Source organism: Hemiscyllium ocellatum, chromosome 16 (assembly GCF_020745735.1).
Source record: "Hemiscyllium ocellatum isolate sHemOce1 chromosome 16, sHemOce1.pat.X.cur, whole genome shotgun sequence".
Classification (NCBI taxonomy): domain Eukaryota; kingdom Metazoa; phylum Chordata; class Chondrichthyes; order Orectolobiformes; family Hemiscylliidae; genus Hemiscyllium; species Hemiscyllium ocellatum.
The window spans coordinates 4,799,947-4,821,535 of NC_083416.1; the positions used below are offsets into that span (position 1 = coordinate 4,799,947).

A 21,589-nucleotide genomic window follows, 5' to 3' on the forward strand; every position below is an offset into this window, starting at 1 on the left:
TAAACAAGCTGTTTGGATGAGCATTTGATATATTATAACTTCCAAAGATATGGGTCAAATGCAGGAAGTTGGGATTACTGTGCCTTTGGAAATAAGTTATGTCAGTGCAGACTTGATGGGCCTTTTCTGTGCTGTATGACTCTATGGCTATGAAAGCACAGTCCTATTGCTGAGAGTCCTGAGCTGACTGTCTGAGACTATGTTAACGCCATTGAAACTTCCTTGCACCAAATGGTTTCCCCTTTACAAATAAGTATGAGGTATAGCCTCATCTATTCCCCTCTCTTCCTGAAACACGTATGAAACCCCACTCCGGGAATAGCACTTTCCACTTAACGAAAATATGTTACTAACTGCTAAGGTTATTGTGGGGTACGAAGAGGGGATAAAAAAGGCAATGCAGTGTCAAATTCAGACAGATTTAGAACGGGTTGTTCCCGAGATGGGTTGCTGCTGTCAAAAGTCTTTAATGTAATTAGGAAGCTTCCTTTAATATAGAGTCACCTATTGTGAACATCCTTATCTTACCAAATACACTGCTTATCAGGTTTGTACAACAGACAAGTCCTGCCCTGACTGAACAAGCAGACAGCTGTCCACTCTCGGGCTAGCCTGATTGAAATCAGATGTTAAGATCTTAAGACCTTAAGATGTAGGAGTTGGAGTAGGTCATTCGGCCCATCGAGCCTTCTCCACCATTCAATGAGATCATGCCTGATCTGATAATCCTCAATTCCACTGACCTGACTTATGACCATAGTTCTCTTTGGGCAGCACAGTGGCTCAGTGATTGGCACTGCTGCCTCACAGCGCCAGGGACCCGGGTTCAATTCCAGCCTCAGGCGACTGTCTGTGCGGAGTTTGCACATTCTCCCCGTGTCTGCGTGGGTTTCCTCCGGGTGCTCCGATTCCCTCCCACAGTCCAAAGACGTGCAGGTTAGGGTGAACTGGCTATGCTAAATAGCCCATAGTGTTCAGGGATGTGCTAGTAGAGTAGGGGAATGGATTTATGTGGGATACTCTTCAGAGGGTCGGTATGGAGTCGTTGGGCTGAATGGCCTGTTTTCACACTGTAGGGATTCCAAGATTCTTCCTGATTAATGCTGCCTGAAATAACACCCCGAGGCCAGTATCCCATCACCAAGTCCCCCTTCATGTACACACGGAGAGTCCTTGATGCTGATCCAGCTCCCTCAGAGCCAGCTCTCAGAGTGAGCAGAACCCCTGACACTCCTGTTTGTATCCGTCAGCCAGGGCTCCCTGACTGATCCAGATTAACAGCACCAATCAGGGGACTCCGATTCTCTCTGATCCACCTGGCTGACCTCATTACAATCAGTACATCCCTCCCCCTCTGGGTCTGAGGACATAGACTGGGTCTTTTTTACTAAAGCTCCTCCTGGGGCGTTTTAGCACCGGGTCAGGTTCCTCCAGCCCTGCCTGGGATATGGGCGGCATGTATCACACAGTAGCTCGCCTCTTGCGCCCGGAGCGTCTCCGGAGAAATTCATTCTCTTCTTCAGGCAGTAAAAACATCAAGGCGGTGAAATCCACTGTGTCCATCTCAGATTCTGAGCTGTCTTCCACACTTAATGGAGAGAGAGAACCCATGGGTTCAAGAACAGTTGGAAAAGCGGTCATGGAACCGGGTATGTTTTGCTCCCACACCCTTTGCAAGTTTGCAGCTTTCATACAGTCCATGCGTTTGTTCAGGACTGTTGCATCTTCCTGAACTCCACAAGTCACTGGACCTGACCTTGCTTCAACCCTGCCCCTTCCCCGTGCAGGCCCAGTCCAGTGATTCCTACGACAAGCCTTATCCCCTGAAGTAAATGGTCTCTCTCTCGCTTAGCGGAGTCTTGTATCTGGCATTGACATTCCTGATGCTGTTTTACCTCCCACCCCCAACCCCCCTAAAAGTCCGGGAAGATCAGATTTAACCTGGCGCATAGTCTTCTCCCTGTTAGCAAATCTGCTGGAGCTTTCCCTGTCGTTGCACGAGGGGTGGTCCGACATCAAACAGGAACCGGGACGGTTTGGTATTGAGTGAAGGTGAAGGCTGTTTGTTTAAGCGTGACTTCACAGTTTGGATTGCTCTTTCCGCCACAACATTGGATGATGTCCTTATATGTCAAATACCATTCAGCTTTATTCCCTGCTGGTAAACAGGGCCCATTACCTGTGACCAGTACTTCTGGGGGTCTGCAAACATACATGCAGTTTTTCTATTGTCATCCCCACATTTCACGAATGAACTGTGTGTGTGTGTCCATCCATAATGACTAAGAATATTGGGCCCATGAAAGGACAGACATGGCTGATGTTTAACCGAGTCCAGGGTTTATCTGGCCAACCCCATGAATGTCGGAGAGCTCCTGGCAGTAATGTTTGGCGCTCTGGGCACAGCCCCACCAACGCGTTCCTGTCTGCATCCAATCCTGACCACCCAGACATTAACTTCTCACCAAAATCTTCCTTTTGGAAACCCCCCCCCCCTGGATAACTCTGGAGTTCAGCCAGTATGTGGCAGCGACCTTTGCTCTGGACAATCACTCTTGCTCCAGTCACTTATAAAATGCCATCCTCTCCTGTGATTTGGCCTCTCTGGGTCCAAAGAAGGTTTCAGTTCCGGTGGTGTGATGGCCCTTTGGTGTCCCGCAGCACCACCAGCTGTTTCAGTTTTCCCAGGGCCGGATCCTTCCGCTTCCAAAGTCTGATATTGTCAGCTGTGACTGGAAATGTCCAGAAAGTTTAAAACCATGAGGGACTCTTCCAATAGCGGCACTGCCAGTGGTGTATCTGGCAGCAGGAAGCGGCTCAATGCACCTGCATTTGCTACTTGGCCTCCCAGATGGTGTTCCAATTTGTAATTCTATGCATTTAACATCGCAGCTCATCACTGAGTTTGATCTATAGCTATCTATGGGTGGCACTGCTATGTCCTCTAATTAGACCATGCAGGGGTTTGGTGTCTGTTACTATTACTAATGGACTTGCATAAATATATTGGTGGAACTTCCTAACTAATTATGACTGCCAAACCTCCCTTCTCTATCTGGGCGTATTTACACTCTGCACTAGACAAAGTCCTGGATAGCACATGCGTTTGGGCTTATCTCTTCATTGCCACCTAATGCTACCCTCTACAAGAAGTCATTGCATGTCAACACCTCTCTTCGGACCATAGCGTGCCAACACCTTAGAGGATGGTAAACTGTTCCTTCGCTTCCCTGAGAGCCATCGCTTGGCGACATGACCATTTCCAAGGCTGACCCTTATTTTCAGAGTTGATGCAAAGGTGCCAGGATGGAGGCCGGGTTATGTATGAACTTTCCGTAATAGTTCGCCAGGCCAAGGAAAGTCCAAAGCTCCAGTACTGATGTGGGATACCTTTGAGTGTCCTCACTTTATCTTCTAACGGGTGTAACCAAGTCTTAGCAACACTTTAGCCCAAGTAGGTCACTTGGGGTGCCAGGAAGACACATTTTTCCCTTCGAAGGCACACGCCCATTTGGAAGAAACGTCAAAAGGACTGTGTCCAAGTGCTCTAAGTGCTCCTAACTGATCTTTCCTGTTATTACACAATCATCCAGATAAGTGGCAACCAGGGGTAGACCTTGTAAAAATGTTCTCCATCATCCACTGAAAAGCTGTGAAAAGCAGTTTACTCCTTGTTTAAAATCCCCACAAAGGTGTACCAAACCATTGCATACCAGAATCAGTACGACCGAAGCTGCCCATTCCCAAACTGCACTGGTTTGATTCCTTCACTTTCCAGCCCCCCTGATTCCTGTCTCTCGTTTTCCCCGTGAGGCAAATGGCACTGGGCAGGCCTTGCAGGATCACGGAACTGTTTCCTGGTCAACATGCAAGGTGGCCTTGGCTCCTTTGATAATCCCGAGACCTGCCTGAAAAACGCCCGGGTATTTAATTAGGACTTCACTCAGGCAGCTATTTTCTAATTGAGAAAAAGTTGAGCCAATCAAGGTGAATCTTTCTCAACCAATTGCGCTCCATCAGGTTTGGTCCTGAACCTTTTCCTACACTCAGTGGGAACTGAACCACCTGCTCCTCAGAAGAGACTGGAACCAAAGTTTACTCGTTATCTATGGGATTTCTCGGGCATTGAGTCTCAGTCTATCGAGACCTTGTGCAAATGTAAGGGCTGGAGTCTGGAGTGAAGTTTGTTAAAGACTGATTCCACGATCACTGATATGGCCGCCTCAGTATTGACCACTGAACCAAACATTTGTCTTGATTGGCTCTGAATTGGATGTTGCTAAGCAATGTAACTGTCCCAAGCCACATGTAGGTGGGCTTTCCAGAGTGTGTACCCTCCTGCTTGAGGTCTATGGGGTTTCTTACTCCATTTAGGTCGAGTGGGACTCCTTCATTGTCTCACGTCCTGCATACCTGGAAACAACTACAATGGCTTGCCAGCCTAGATCCTGAAGAAAATGTGAACCATTTGACGGAGGCTTGGCTTCGTTTAGGGTTTTGCTGGGGGTTGACCGAGGGTCCCTCTGTTCAGAATATGTCCTGAGGGAGGCTATGCAGTTGTTTTCACTCAAGTGGTGCCCCCCAAGCTGAGTTGGACTAGCGAGGATGTCCACTTCCATCGGAATACCCTGCAACTCATATGCTCCTTATTTTCTAATGATAAAGCCAGTTGCAGTGGCTGGTTGAAGCCCAGCTGGGTTTCAGTTAGTTGGCATGGTTACATCATTAATCCCACATACCAAACAGTCTCTCAGCATTTCACTAAAATGCAAACCAGAGTGATGTGCCTCTACCAGTCACCTTAACCTTGTCAAAAATCCTGACACAGATTCCACCGGTTCCCAAATTACCAAGTAAAACTGATAGTGTCTCTCTTGACAATCTGTCAACTCTTCAAAGGTTTTAGTATCTGGTGCCTCTGGGAAGGTTAGGCTCCTAATAACTGAAAAAGCTGTGGGTCCGCAAGCTGTCGGGAGAATTACTCGTTGCTTTCTATTCGCTCCAATGTCATTTACTTAGAAAAAAATAACCCATTCTTTCCACATACTGGGCCCAGCCTTTGATGGCAGGATTGAATAGCTCAAACTTCCCAAACAAAGACATGATGTAAGAAATGCTTACCCTAACGCAAAGATGACCATTACGAGTGAATTTCCACAGGAATGCACTTTACTCCCATTGCTACTGAAATAACTCCGCGGAGGCTGGGATCCCATTTTCAAGTCGGCCTTTATGAACAAATGGAGGGTCTTTGACACTGATTGTGCTCTTAGACCTAACTGGGTGTTTGACACTCCTGTTCTTGTGTGTCAGCCAGGGCTCCCCGGTTGGACCAGATTAACAGCCCCAGTCAATCAGAGAACTCACATCCTGAGGCCTACCTGCCTGACTTTATTGCAATTACTACACTAAGAACACACATAAACATGAAGTTAAATTCAGTGTTAAATGAAAACATTTTGGGATGACAATCCTGATTCTCTGAACATGGTTCTCTATTGGGTAAAAACAATGACTGCAGATGCTGGAAACCAGATTCTGGATTAGTGGTGCTGGAAGAGCACAGCAGTTCAGGCAGCATCCAAGGAGCAGCGAAATCGACATTTTGGGCAAAAGCCCAAAATTCCTGATGAAGGGCTTTTGCCCGAAACGTTGATTTCGCTGCTCGATGGTTCTCTATTGGCAGCACTGAATTTACCGGATGCTATTGGGAAGACCTTCCCACCTAAATTCCTCCTTTGTAATGGCATAAGGAGGGATATGTCTGGGGAGCTTTGCGAGGGAGCCCGTTCTAATCTTTACTTTCCAATCGGATATTTTCTCTTTCTCGCGGGACTCTTGATCCTCATCATTTTTTAATCCATGTTGGCTCTCCCTGCACGAAGGACTCCTGCAGATTTTCATCTCAATCCATTGGGAATAATGGAATTGAACAAATTGTATTCGGCTATGGAGATCATGACCAACAAGTCTGACCCTGTTTCGTATCCCTATCCTTGCACACCCTTGACATTGAAGAGACAACATGAGAATATAAATGCTATCAAAACTGTCCAGGTCAGTATGATGTTATACATTTGATGCAACCAATTGATCTATCACCCAACTAAGCCTGTCTTGTTCACGTAGAATCTCTCTAATATGGCAGTGACTCACATCACAGAAGGTACGACTATTTCCTGGCTGAAATGAAATCAGACAGAAGGTTTGACAGAGCTTTGCAAAGTCGTGAGGAATCTGGACAAAGTGGGTTGGGAAAAATTTGTCCCCATTGGTGGAAAAAATTGAAAACATAGAGGAAACAGATCTGCAGTAATTGTCGAAAGAAGCACGAGGAAGAAAGTGGAGCTAAACTCTGGAAAGCACTGTCTGAGAGTGTGGCAGAAACAGATTCCATCAAAGCATTTAAGAGGTGAATGGGTTGGAAGGAAGGGAGAGTATGGTTTCAGGGAGGGGGCTGAGGAATGGATCAGGTTAAAGTTGTATTTGGAGGCAAAGAGCAGATGGGTTGAATGGCCTCCTTGCGTGCTGTAACAATTCTGTGATTGTGTGCAAATGACTGACATAAAGGAGAACCGCTGGCAAAGACATTGGAGGAGAAAGTGTGATATTAAAGGGTTAATTTGCTCTGCACACCTGCAGGAAATTGGATGTCCCTGGGTAGGGTGACATGCCTCCGTCTTAGGGTGGGATGTCTTTGTCTTACAGGTAGAATGTAAGGAATTTACATTCCCATCCCTTGCCATTTAGAACCATTTGCATCATCATCCCGTAATCAGAATCAATAAGAACATTGCAGTTAAAATTCTGACCGTACCCTACAGTTACAAAAAAAAGGATAATTTACACCAGGTCTTGCCATTAAGGAATGATGTGATCACATTATCTCTGGAAATCATGTGATCACTACATTGTATCTCGAGTGGTATGTGACTGTGGGGGAATGGCTGGGGGTTGTCGTGTGAGTGTTACTGACTGTGATGTGAGACTGTTGTACTGTGTTAAGGAAGAACTGGTTCCTTTGCTCAGAGAGCTTCTCTTGACACGCTTCACAGGCATTGTGAGGAGTGTTAAGTGATCTGCCAAAGCTTGTACTTGCTTAATAAATTTTGGCTGTTCACAGAAGCTGGCGTTTTGCAGTTGCATCAAGTGTGTAAGAATCTCAAGGAAAACAACCAAACACAGTGGCACAGTGGTTAGCACTGCTGCATCTCAGCGCCGGGGATCCCGGTTCAATTCCAGCATCGGGTGACTCTCTGTGTGGAGTTTGCACATTCTCCCCGTGTCTGCGTGGGTTTCCTCCGGGTGCTCCGGTTTCCTCCCACAGTCCAAAGATGTGCGGGTCAGGTGAATTGGCCATGCTAAATTGCCCGTACTGTTAGATACCATAGTCAAAGGGAAGTCGGTCTTGGGTTGCTCTTCGGAGGGTCAGTGTGGCCTGTTTCCATACTGTAGGCAATCTAATTGAAAGGAGGTCAGCACACAGATGCAGATATGAAGAGAAAGAAGGGAGGGGAACATGGAACTCTTGTGAGGAGAAACAATTCTCCCTCAGGAAGAGGTCAGGCTTTCCTTTTGGGACGAACGGGGACAGGAGCTATTGGAGGCAATGTATAAGCTAGCTAATAGGGTCTAAAGTCTAGAACACTGCACGTACAGCTCAGAAAAGAGAGAGCTGGGTGATCTCCCGAAAATGGACAAGCCATAAACTGGTCATTTGGTTGAAAAATCTCTCTGGAAAGACCTGATCAGGACAGGATTTGTCAAAGTGTGTCTTGCCGATGATCAATTGCATTTATACCACCTGGAGGTGAAAGCTGCTGTTGTTCGGACCACCGACCCACTCTGAATAAGGAACAGAATATTGAGGGGGGGGGGGGGGGGGGGAGGTTGAGTCGTTATGTAGTGCTCCTTTTACATGGGGTGAGGGTTGTTGCAAATGCTTACATTTGATTAAGACAGAATTTTGTCACATTCCTAATTAAAACAACACTCACCTTTTTATTTGAAGTCTCATTTGCATGTTAATCCCCGAGTAATTTGAGTTGATTCTGACAGGCGTTAAAGTCAGTGCTACAAAAATGTAGGAACTTGTCAGTAATTCCTTCATTTGGAGGTCATTCAGTAAGTCTGGCTATTGTTTAAGAAAGGGTTTGGGGGAGGGGTGGCCATAGCGAATAAGGGTGATTCTATTTATAACTGACGGAAGGTGTCTGGGTAATCAGAGGTCTTTCATTATAGCATCGACTGATTCCAGGTCGGAATCTGGACCATCTAAATTATCCGCAGGTTTCCCTTCAGGAAGAGCCAAATGTTCCTTTGAAGTCTGAGAGCCATTCAGCAGCCTGTGCAGTGTCTGTCACCACGCACGCATGCAGCATTCAGAGCCCTTGCCCGTCCTTCCTCCTCACTGGCCACCAGCAGCTTCTGCAGACAGACCTTTTGAGATCTGGAGTCAGCTGACAGCCATTCTCTCAGCCTTATTCACCTCAGGCATGCAACCAGCACCATCATCTCAACAGCTGTACAAACAAGACCTCGGCCAAGCTCATGGTGCTCTGGTTAAGGCTGACTTACACTGAACAATAAAGACCTGACTGGTTACCGCAGCACTGTTGCTGTTAACTAGTGAAACACGGGCGCTAGGAGGGCTGGGACAAGAGATTCAGGGTTCCTCGTATCGCTGCCGCATGCCACTCCCAATCTGTACCTCACCTCCAATGGCAGACCCTTTGCAAGGGTAGAGTCCCCACCCCTGGACTGAGTGGCCCAGGTTCAAGTCCCACCTTGCTCCAGAGATACATGATAACATCTCTGAACAGGTTGAAGAGAAAACTAAATTTAAAGAAATGGAAGCTCATTTCAAACATTTGGAGTTGACCCACAAAATTCACCCATTTTAAATCAGAATCTGTACTCGGTTCTGAGTCAAGGCTTACTGGATCAGTTGTTAATGTTACTTTGAAATCTGAGGCAGATTCATTGTTTCTAAGTGGCACCACAGGTTTGAGGGGCAGAATGGACTACTCCTGTCCCTTTTTTTACACAAACTAACCTATTTGCAATTGATAGGGAGCATTGACAGAGCATGTAGTCATCTCTTGAACATTTAGCAATGCTGTTTAATCTGTGTATATTACCAAGAACCACAGTTTGACAGAGTGCCCAGTAGATTTTAGCTTCAATTATAGCATTTTATAACTTGGGTGAGAGAGAGTGTTGGTCAGTAAACAATGGTCATCATAACAAGGAGGTTAACTCAGGAACGGTTTGCCCTGAGGGTCTGCTCCAGGCCAGCAGAGGTTGTACAATCTGATTCCCCGATGGGGGCCTCTCATTGCCAACCACTGCACCCCTATACTCATAGAATCCCTACAGTTTTGAAACAGGCCATTCAGCCCAACAAATCCACACTGACCCTCTAAAGAGTAACCGACCTAGACCCATTCCCCTACCCTATTAGTCTACAGTTATCTCTGACTAATGCATGTAGCCTACACATCCCTGAACACTATGGGGCAATTTCCCATGGCCAATCCACCCTGACCTGTACATCTTTGGACTATGGGAGGAAACCGGAGCACCCGGAGGAAACCCACGCAGACACGGGGAGAACATGTGAACTCCACACAGACAGTCACCCAAGGCTGGAATTGAACCCGGGTCCCTGGCGCTGTGAGGCAGCAGTGCTGACCCCTGAGCCACCGTGCCATCCATCCCTGCCATTAGTCAGTGAGACATTGACCCTCACAGAGGGCAGCTTCCCCTGCCAATTGGGAATCGAATGGATTCCTCTACACCCAATTGGCTGCCCGGTCAGTCAATCAAAGCTTGTGCCTCCATCCAATATTTTAGCAACGAATAAATAAAAATGTTGAAATCAAAAACGTCACAATTTTAGTTTCCCTATGGTTTTCTCCTGGAGTCGTATCAAGAAGGTTGACTCCTGGAAAGGGGGCAATACTCAGGTTAGAGGGATCATAGACACCTGCTTTCAAATAATGGGTGGCATGGTGGCTCAGTGGTTAGCACTGCTGCCTCACAGCACCAGGGTCCCAGGTTTGATTCCAGCCTGTGTGTGGAGTTTGCACATTCTCCCCATGTCTGCGTGGGCTTCCGTCCAAAGATGTGCAGGTTAGGGTGGATTGGCCTTGCTGAATTGCCCATAGTGTTAGGTGCATTACTCAGAGGAAATGGGTCTGGATGGGTTACTCTTCAGAGGGTTGGTGTGGACTGGTTGGGCCGAAGGGCCTGTTTCCACACTGTAGGGAATCTAATCTAATCTTTAAAAAAATACAGGTATCCCTCTTTATCTGAAAGTAGAGCGTTCCCAAGAAACCTTCCGTAAGCTGAAATGGCAGGAGGAAAAGAAGCATTGAATTATGTGGGAAAGATTTCACCTTTTGTCGTGAAAGTGAAAATCCTCTTCAGATTTCTTTCGATTATTGTAACCCGTACTAACGTAGGTCTTTTGTGAAAGTGAAGTGATGTCAAGCGAACTGTCGAAAAGCAGGGGATATCAGTACAGACTCCCACCTGTCAGACCTACAAGGAGTTGTGCCCCTGGAAGGTAACAGGGTGTGTGGCACGCAGACCAGCAGGTCTGAGTTTGCAACCTTCCTGGTGGGCACCGATTGAGTTCATCTCACCTCTCAGGCATCAGCCGCCCCCACCCCCCACACCAGGTGGGAAAGTTAACCGGGATCACCTGGCACAACTGGGAAAAGAAAAGCTGTAAATCCCTCACCGTTCAGCGAGTAACCTGCCTCAAACTTCAGTTAAAACAGCTCACTGGTAGCAGCACCTACCCTCATCTGCGAGGGGGCTGGGGCTGGGGGGGGATTCTGCCTGAATAAAATCTCACCCAGTCACAGACTGTGAGCAATTAGACTCACCAGCTGCACCTTCAGACAAAACACACCATTTGCTGCTACAACTCTGTTTTCAGGATGAGAGAATGTGGGTCAATTTTAACCCATTCACTCACCGAGTGGAGGAATCGGGATGTGGTTTCAAGTCAAGATGACGACCTGTTGTTCCAATTCATCTTCTGTTCTTGTCTTTCTACCTAGAGGTTTCGGGTTTGGAAGGTGCTGCCAAAGGAGGCTCTAAGCTACTGCCATCTGTCTTGTAGATGGAAGCCATTCCATGCCGACGTTGGAGAGAGTGAATGTTAAAGGCGGTGGACAGAACGCTGCTTTGTCAAAAATGGTTGAATGATAGAATCCCCACAGTGCAGAAAGAGGCCATTTGGCCCATTGAGTCTATGCCTAACCTCTGAAGAGCAGCCCATCTCATCCTTGTCACCCCAAATGGGGTCCTGACCCACCTAGCCTTGCACATCTCTGGACACCACAGGGCAATTTAGCATGGCCAATCCACCCTAGCCTGCACATCTTTGAACTGTGGGAAGAAACCGGAGCACCTGGAGGAAACCCACGCAGTCACGGGGAGAATGTGCAAATTCCACACAGACAGTTGCTTGAGGCTGGAATTGAACCCAAGTCCTCAGTGCTGTGAGGTAGCAGTGCTAACCGTTGAGCTAGTAACCAAGCTTCATAAAGGTGTCAAGTTTTTTTAGTGTTGTTGGAGATGCACTCATTCAGGCAAGTGGGGAGTATTCTATCATACTCCTGACTTGTGCCTTGCTGATGGGGGAACAGGCTTTGGGGAGTCAGGGCTGCCTCAGAGGTCACAACTTGTAGGTACTATTAGAGGGACAACGTTAAACATCCACGTCAGTGGTAACCCCAGGATGCCGGTAATTGGGGATAATGCCATTGCATTCCTTGATCCCATCCAGGACTTGTTGCACACAGATTGGTTCAGTATCTGAGGTATTTTGAAAGGTACAGGACACTGCAATCCTGAACGAGCAAGCCCCCTCCCAGTCTACTGAAGGACTGAAGGTCACTGAGGAAGAAGCTAAAGATGGCTCGGGGTCTCGGAACTACCCTTGAGGAACTCCTGCAGAGCTGGGCTGACTGATCTCCAACGACCAGACCATCTTCCTTTTGTAACGGGCATCAGTCCAGCCAGCAGAGCGCTTCCCCCCCCTCATTCTCAGTCCCTTCAGTTTTGCCAGGGCTCCTTGATGCCACGTTTGCTCAAGTGCTGCCTTGGTGCCAAGGACAATCACTCTGATCTGCGAACGTCTACGTTTTGGGAGAAGGGTGTCATGAAGCCAGGAACTGAGTGGCTCTGACAGAACCCAAAATGAGTCTCAATGAGCTGGGTATTGCAATGGAGTGTCGCTGGATGGACTTCATCAACAATGCTATCACTTTGTTGCTGATTGAGAGGAGCGCGATGGTGTGATAATTCACCAGTGAGGAATTCTCCTGTCTCTTCTGACTGAGAGATATCTGGGAAATATTGTGCATGGCATTGTACCTATTGTGGAACAGCTTGGCTGGGCAGTTTGTTCTGGAGACCAGTCTTTAGGACTATTGCTGTGATGCAGCCTGGACCTATAGCCTTTGCCGTGTCATCTAGAAGGCTCACTGGACCTGAAACGTTAACTCTGCTTTCTCTCCACAGATGCTACCTGACCTGCTGAGTTTCTCCAGCAATTTCTGTTTCAGATGTTCAGCCTCTGCAGTTCGCCTTTTTACTTTAGGGACTTTTTAAAAAGTCTTTTCCTAATACCAACCTGGTTAATGCAGTCACGCGAAATTCCATTGTGGACAGGTCTAATGACATTGTTAAGTCATTTACTTTATGGACGTTAATGATTAAATCCAAGTAAGGTCCTAAAGAATTTTACAGGACTGCGCACTGTGCTGGTCCCTGACCAGAGCAATTAAACCTAAACGAGCGAATGACACGGAGGAGTGAAGCGAGCAGGGAACAGGTTATTGGTGAGTCACAGCTGGCCTCAGATCTGCCACATATTCTTCATTTCTCTGGATGTCAGGCAAGACGGCAAAGGACCCCTCTCAGACAGGTGCCTGTGCAGTGGGAGCAGATTCAAACTGAAAGAGCATTGACAAGGGTCAGGAAATCCTCTCTCATGGCTTTGCATGCCACTCATGCTCAATAAAAGCCAGCTCCTCCCTTTTTAGTTACCCAAAGAACCTTCTGCTATTTTTTTGGTCACACTTCAGTCCCACCTGGGCATCTGAGGCAGAGGGGTGGGTGTGGGGGGTGGGGGGAAGAGGAGCTCCTGTGGGGCTACTCCTGGGCCTGGCCACAAACAGGCAGCAGATCCTGGAGGGGGCCATTAGGGCCGATCGCCGTGGTTACCTTCAGGCCCAGGTGTCCCTGGAGATGAAGGGCATGGTGTCTATTAATACTGTCAATGCCTTCAGAGAGAGGCGGGCGCTGTAGGGGCTGGAGTGCTTTACATCCACTTACTGCACCTGCCCCCACCCTCCCAACTCCATTTTAATTTCATTCCTACCCCCTCCACTTTATTTTCTTCCCAGCATTGCTCCTAAAGGAGCCAGTAACGACCGCAGGTGCTGGAAGTCAGAGTTGATAAAATGTGGAGCTGGAAAAGCACAGCAGGTCAGACAGCATCAGAGGAGCAGGAACATCGACGCTTCGGGTCAGGTCCTGACACAGAACTCTGTTGTCTAACCTGCTGCGCTTTTCCAGCTCCACATTTTATCGTCCTTTGTCCCCAATCAGGCCTTCCTTGTTCCTGGCTCCCTGGTCACACGGGTGTTTCCCTGTTGCTGGAAATATTGAATAAAATCTTTTGCACATGTTTGTCCTCACTGAGTCCCTGCACTTAACACACACTCGCACACACCAACAAACATACACACACGCGCAGACATGCACACACAAACATGCACACACAAACACAGACACACACGCACAAATATACACACGCGTGCAGACACACAAACACACACACTGACACACACATACACACACACACAAAAACACACGAGCACACAGACACACATGCGCTCTCACTCACGAATATACGTGCTATCATGCACTCACGAACACACGCTCTCACTCACTCACAAACATTCACACTTATGCTCTCGCTCACAAACACACATGAACTCATTCACTCTCTCACACATGAACTCATTCACTCTCATACACATGAATGGGTGCTGTGGAGGTGATATAAGCACAACTGATGTACAACATATAAAAAAGAAAAGATAAGAAATAAGATCTTAAAAAAGTAAAAGGCTGGCCCCTTGGAATTAAGATCCCCTTCCCAGATCCATTGTCCAAGAGTGAGCCACATCTGCATTCAGAGTGACCCCCACATTGAGGTGTGCAGCAGGTGAGGTACTGCCCTTGCCTGAGGTTGGAGTGAGGTGGTACTGCTTTGTCCTTTTCGGAGAGCGTTGTCATTGCCAGGCCATGATTGACAATGGTTAGCAATAGCTAAGGTGGCACAGGCACAGAGGATCGCTGAGGGAAGGAGGCTGCAGCGGAATGGATGTACGTTAGGCGGCCTGCTGGCTCAGTGGCTATCACTGCTGCCATGGTGTCAGGGATCTGGGTTCGATTCCAGCCTCAGACGACTGTGTGTGTGGAGTTTGCATGTTCTCCCCGTGCCTGTGCAGGTTTGCTATGGTTATCTCCCACAGTCCAAAGATGTGCAGGTTACGGTGGATTGACCATGATATAGTGTCCGGGGTGTGCAGGTTACGGTGGATTGACCATGATATAGTGTCCGGGGTGTGCAGGTTAGGGTGGATTGACCATGATATAGTGTCTGGGATGTGCAGGTTAGGGTGGATTGACCATGATATAGTGTCTGGGATGTGCAGGTTAGGGTGGATTGACCATGATATAGTGTCCGGGGTGTGCAGGTTAGGGTGGATTGACCATGATATAGTGTCTGGGGTGTGCAGGTTAGGGTGGATTGACCATGATTATAGTGTCTGGGGTGTGCAGGTTAGGGTGGATTGACCATGATATAGTGTCCGGGATGTGCAGGTTAGGGTGGATTGACCAGGATATAGTGTCCGGGGTGTGCAGGTTAGGGTGGATTGACCATGATATAGCGTCCGGGGTGTGCAGGCTAGGGTGGATTGACCAGGATATAGTGTCCGGGGTGTGCAGGTTAGGGTGGATTGACCATGATATAGCGCCCGGGGTGTGCAGGTTAGGGTAGGTTGATCATGATTATAGTGTCCGGGGTGTGCAGGCTAGGGTGGATTGACCATGATTATACTGTCCGGGGTGTGCAGGCACGCTGGATTGGCCATGAAGAATGTAGGGTTACAGGGTAGGGGTGTAGGTTTTGGTGGATTGCTGTTCGTAAAGTCCATGTAGAGTCAATGGGCTGAATGGTCTCTTTCCACATTGTAGGGATTCTTGGCTAACCACGGGTGGAGGACTACCTGGAAAGGAGTTGAAAGTCTTGGATGTTTGACTGATGCTTGCAGAGATTAAATGTCTGCGCTGCTGCTGTCCCTGAATATGGTGCCGTGACCTCTAACCCCAGAAGGTAAAGGCAAGGGTGTTGACCTCCAGTAATGGGCCCAGCAGACAGCAGCAGATCTGCTCTATCACAAAGTCAAAGACAAAAAAGCTGCAGATGCTGGAATCCAAGGTAGAGAGGCAGGAGGCTGGAAGAGCACAGCAAGCCGGGCAGCATCAGGAGGGGGAGAAGTCAACATTTCAGGTATAACTCTTCTTCAGGTCAGGCAGCAATAGACTTACACTGAGCCAGACCCTCTGTGAAAGGGCCCTTTTACTGTGGGTCTAAACCAGTATTAGTGCAGGTGAGTTAATGACAGAAGTGCACTGTTACAGAGTCATTAGCTCACCCTGTAATGATGCAGTCTTGTGATCCTGTAACAGCACAGTCCTATTACTGTGTGATCTATTATTGCTGTATGATGCTAACACTGTGCAACCCCAACCCTGTAACTGTGTGGTTCCTTCGCTGACTGACTCACTGGCTGAAAGGACTGCAGTCTTCCCGTGTCACGTAAGTCCAACCCAGTGGCAGAGCTGCAATAGGACAGCACTGATCCATCGCCCTGCACTCTCGTTCACACTCTACTGGTGATGGTTACTCAACGACAAGGTGGGAGATTACTGCGTCACATGGTGGTGGTGGTGGTGGTGGTGGTAGGGGCTTTATGGGGAGCAGGGCAGGGGTTAATGAGTCACGCAGAGAGTGTTGCATGGTCAATCAGTCACAAGGAAATAGCTCCACACTTCTGAAAGCAACCTGGTAAAAAATACATCCTTCATCAGCAACACAGAGCGTAGATATTAAAGAGGTTACTGGTGCAGCAGTGATGTATGTACTGACAGCCAATCAACTCAAACTTCATTCTATTCACACAGGACACACACTGGCTACTTAATCATTTGTGACAGCAACACTGAGTCAATAGAGTCTTTGTTGCACGAGGTGTTCATGACAAGACCAGGTGACCCATACACAGTCTGCTCTTTTCTTCAACTCCAGGCTCTTTGATTTCGGAAGATGCCAAACGAGAACGCTAATGTTAACAAAACCGATCTGTGAAACCAACATGCCGTGGAGCAGGGTTCCTGCGCCTCCCGGTTTAGGGGAGTTATAAACCTGTGCCAACTCCTGCACAGAATCCCAGAATCTCTGCAGGGTGGCAAGAGGCCATTCAGCCCAGCGAGTCTGCACCAACCCTCTGCAGACCATCCCACCCTGCTCCGGTGTGCCAGGTAGATGGACTGGCCATGCCCCATGGTGCATCAGGATGTGCAGATTAGGTAGATTAGCCATGGCAAATGCGGGGTTATAGAGATGGGGTGGGGGCTGAGTCTGGATTGCACGGCTGGACACTCCTGGAACAAGGAACACGACGGTTTTTCTGAACTCATGTCCTTTTTTATTTTAAGAACCTGTGCCTCAGCCATCTAAATGTTGTTTTAAAATCCCTGGTCAGCCACACTTCGATTCAATGGCTCAGAGAGTGTGCAAGGCCTCCATCTGACAGACAAAGTGCTTGGTGCTTTGTGGACTCTGTCAGTAATGGCGGAGATGATAAATGAGTAGGCCCTGGCTTCTGGGCCTGTCACAGTGATGTATTGTTGTGATGCGGTGATGACAGGCTGTGATTGATCACAGCCATATACACTTGTGCTGGAGAGAACTCTCACAGGTTCTACAGAGCTGCTAACCTTCACTGTCACTCCAGTGACATATTTGAAGTCACATAGTTTGAAGACTATGCTGGGCAATTCCTCCCTACCTCTACCCTCACATGAAGTGTCAGGTGCCATCAAATGCAATATACGCTTCAGTCAGACCTTGTACAGGCCGCTGTGGTATCTATGGAGCAACCTCAGTGACTTCAGACATATCAGTAGCACATGTTCCACAGCAAACAGACATAAATTACTCCGATGGTGGGATTAATCATGTGGAAGCCACTTTTTAATGTGTGACACACTCTGATTGATGAAGACCACCTCAGGCTATTTTCAATCGAAAACACAGCTAAAGACTTCCAACCTTCTTCATCAATTGTGCTCTCACTTGCAAGCAAGAGAAATGAACAGCCCATGATGGTGGCTGTGGCCCACCCACCTGTGTGGTTGTGTGATGAGTGACAGCTTCATCGCGCACTTAGCTACCAAGGACATGGCACAGTGGCTCAGTGGTTAGCACTGCTGCCTCACAGCACCAAGGACCCAGGTTCAATTCCATCCTCGGGCAACTGTCTGTGGAGTTTACACATTCTCCCCGTGTCTGCGTGGGTTTGCTCTGGGTTTCCTCCCACAATCACAAAGATGTGCAGATGTGCACAAAGATTTGATAGAGGTGTACAAGATGATTAGGGGTTTAGATAGGGTAGACACTGAGAACCTTTTACCGCTAATGGAGTCAGCTGTTACAAGGGGACACAGCTTTAAATTAAGGGGTGGAAGGTATAGGACAGATGTTAGGGGTAGATTCTTTACACAGCGGGTTGTGAGTTCATGGAATGCCCTGCCAGTAGCAGTGGTGAACTCTCCCTCTTTATGGTCATTTAAGCGGGCATTGGATAGGCATTTGGAAGTTATTGGGCTAGTGTAGGTTAGGTAGGATTCGGTCGGTGCAACATTGAGGGCCGAAGGGCCTGTACTGCGCTGTATTTTTCTATGTTCTATGTTCTATGTTATGGCGGATTGGCCGTGACAGATTGCCCGTGGTGTTCAGGGATGTGTAGGTTAGGTGCATTGGTCAGGGGCAAATGTATGATAAGAGGGTAGGGGAATATGTTTGGGTGGGTTACTCTTTGGAGGGTGGGTGAGGATTTGTTGGGCCGAAGGGCCGGTTTCCACACTGTAGGGATTCTATGACACGGGACTGGAAAACGGTGTGTGTATTGGGGGCCATGACCAGGGACAGCAGCTCCATCGTTCCCCCATCCCAAGGTCTGTCACAGCTTACCCGAGTAATCAGCCAGCTCAGCCCACACTGCAGACAGAGACCGGGATGTCCTTACCCCATTCACACACCTCGACGGGGTGACACTGAGGGAGTGTCTCCCCTTGCTGGGCTATCTAGAATGACGGCATACGGTTGGAGAAGAAGGAATCGCCCACATGATGGGGATGAGGTGGAGTTTCACTTCTTCAGTGAAGTGAGGGGGGAGGAGGGAGGGAGAAGAGGGGGACGGGGGAAGAGGGGGACGGGGGAAGAGGGGGACGGGGAAGAGGGGGACGGGGGAAGAGGGGGACGGGGGAAGAGGGGGACGGGGGAAGAGGGGGACGGGGGAAGAGGGGGACGGGGGAAGAGGGGGACGGGGGAAGAGGGGGACGGGGGAAGAGGGGGACGGGGGAAGAGGGGGACGGGGGAAGAGGGGGACGGGGGAAGAGGGGGACGGGGGAAGAGGGGGACGGGGGAAGAGGGGGACGGGGGAAGAGGGGGACGGGGGAAGAGGGGGACGGGGGAAGAGGGGGACGGGGGAAGAGGGGGACGGGGGAAGAGGGGGACGGGGGAAGAGGGGGACGGGGGAAGAGGGGGACGGGGGAAGAGGGGGACGGGGGAAGAGGGGGACGGGGGAAGAGGGGGACGGGGGAAGTCGGCTGTTAGTTTGGAATTCCCTGGCTCCAACCAGCAGTGGGAGATGGGCAATTAAACATATCTCAAGGCTGAGGTGGGCACACTTTTGATCTACAAGGGATTATAGAAACATCAAATTTTACGCTACAGGAAGAGGCCATTCAACCCAAGGGACAATGCTTTCACACACGGAGGGTGGTACGTGTATGGAATGAGCTGCCAGAGGAAGTGGTGGAGGCTGGTACAATTACAGCATTTAAAAGGCATCTGGATGGCTATATGAATAGGAAGGGTTTAGAGGGATATGGGCCAAATGCTGGCAAATGGGGCTAGATTAATTTAGGATATCTGGTCAGCATGGACAAGTTGGACTGAGGGGTTTGTTTCCATGCTGTACATCTCTATGATCTATATCCCATCATGTCTGTACTGGCTCTAGAGAGAGCTACCCAGGTATTCCTACTCTCCAGCCCTACCGCCATAACCCTCTCAATTCATCACTTCCAAATATATGTCCAACTTTCTTCTGAAACCTCCTCACTCACTCACTCTCCCGGGCAGCACATTCCAATTCGGAACAGCTCTCTGAATAAAGAAATCTCTCCTGATCTTACTTCGGGCTCTTTTGTTGACAACTTCAATGCAGTGACCCCACCCCCCCTTCAGTTACTGATATACTAACCAGGAGAAACAGAATATTCTCCTTTACCCTGTCAAAATTGGTCATAATTTTAAACACCTTAAGGCCCATTTTAAGGGCGGCACGGTGGCACAGTGGTTAGCACTGCTGCCTCACAGCGCCAGGGACCTGGGTTCAATTCCCACCTCAGGCGACTGTCTGTGTGGAGTTTGCACGTTCTCCCTGTGTCTGCGTGGGTTTCCTCCGGGTGCTCCGGTTTCCTCCCACAGTCCAAAGATGTGCGGGTCAGGTGAATTGGCCATGCTAAATTGCCCGTAGTGTTAGGTAAGGGGTATATGTAAGGGTATGGGTGGGTTGCGCTTCAGCGGGTCGGTGTGGACTTGTTGGGCCGAAGGGCCTGTTTCCACACTGTAAGTAATCTAATCTAATCTAATCTAAAAACCTTCAGTAAGGAGAAAGGGCCCAATCTCTCTAACCTTTCCTTGTATCTAAAATCCCACATTCCTGGTATCATTCCAATAAAACTCCTTTGAATCTCCCATTTAACATTCTTCCTTAAATAAGGAGCCCCTAATTGGACACAATACACCAAATGTGGGCTGACCAATGATTTGTAGATGTGTAGCCTCACTCCGTTGTTTTTATACAATAACGGGGAGATTGGCGGAGGGTGAGGGGTTAAGAGGGTGAGGAGGTTCCAGGCAGGAACTTGAGGTTAAGGTCACAATCAAATCAGCCATGATCCCTCAGGGCAGTCTGGAGGGGCTGAATGGTCTCCTCCTGCCTGTAATTATCCTGTTGCTCCAAACTCATGTCTATGCCAATGGCCCTCTGATGGGCAGAGAGATGGCAGCCTCTTGGGCAATGTGAAACCTTCAAGATCCTGCAGCAAGCTGCAGTTCAGGTTAAGGATCCAGGAGGGCACTTTGACCAGGGGGTGCCTCATCAGGCAATTGTTTAAAAAGTATCTTGTGCAGGCATTCCTGTGGGTGCTGGATGGGTTAAGAGGGAGGGAGAGGGGGAGAAGCAGGGGGAGAGGGGACAGGGGAGAGAGAGATGGGGGAGAGGGGGACGGACGGGGGGGAGAGAGGGGGACGGACGGGGGGGGAGAGAGGGGGACGGACGGGGGGGGGGGGAGAGGGGGGACGGACGGGGGGGGGAGAGAGGGGGACGGACGGGGGGGGGGGAGAGGGGGGACGGACGGGGGGGGGAGAGAGGGGGACAGACGGGGGGGGGAGAGAGGGGGACGGACGGGGGGGGGAGAGAGGGGGACGGACGGGGGGGGGAGAGAGGGGGACGGACGGGGGGGGGGAGAGAGGGGGACGGACGGGGGGGGGAGAGAGGGGGACGGACGGGGGGGGAGAGAGGGGGACGGACGGGGGGGGAGAGAGGGGGACGGACAGGGGGGGGGAGAGAGGGGGACAGACGGGGGGGGGAGAGAGGGGGACGGACGGGGGGGGAGAGAGGGGGACGGACGGGGGGGGAGAGAGGGGGACGGACGGGGGGGAGAGAGGGGGACTGGGGGGAAGAGAGGGGGACGGACGGAGGGGGAGAGAGGGGGACGGACGGGGGGGGGGGGAGAGAGGGGGACGGACGGGGGGGGAGAGAGGGGGACGGACGGGGGGGAGAGAGGGGGACTGGGGGGGAAGAGAGGGGGACGGACGGGGGGGGAGAGAGGGGGACTGGGGGGGAGAGAGGGGGACTGGGGGGGGAGAGAGGGAAATGGTGAGCTCCAGACCCAAAACCTCCGCCATCCCAGTGTGGGCGGGATGTGAAAATTCACATTAGCTCAGTTTCTTTCTCAACAAATGTTTATTTTCATTTATTCACAGGATGGGGGCATCGCTGGCTAGTCCAGCATTTATTACCCGTCCCTAATTGCGCAAAGGGCAGTTAAGAGTTAACCACATTGCGGTGGGTCTGGAGCCACATGTAGGCCAGACCAGGTAAAGATGGCTGTTTCTTTCCTTAAAAGACATTAG

The 21,589-nt window shown here is 49.5% G+C and overlaps 1 protein-coding gene across 4 annotated transcripts in view; it reads right to left on the reverse strand.

The window, feature by feature from the left end:
• The window catches only part of LOC132823131 (fibroblast growth factor receptor-like 1), a 163,533-nt gene that overhangs the window by 119,796 nt on the left and 22,148 nt on the right, over nt 1-21,589 (reverse strand). Inside the window, exon 1 of one of the 4 annotated variants that reach the window (XM_060836678.1) lies at nt 7,998-8,355. The exons of the other annotated variants lie outside the window; for them this stretch is intronic. The gene's annotated coding sequence lies outside the window, so the exon portion shown is untranslated. Of the gene's footprint in view, nt 1-7,997; nt 8,356-21,589 lie in introns of those variants that run through there. 4 annotated transcript variants of the gene reach the window in all.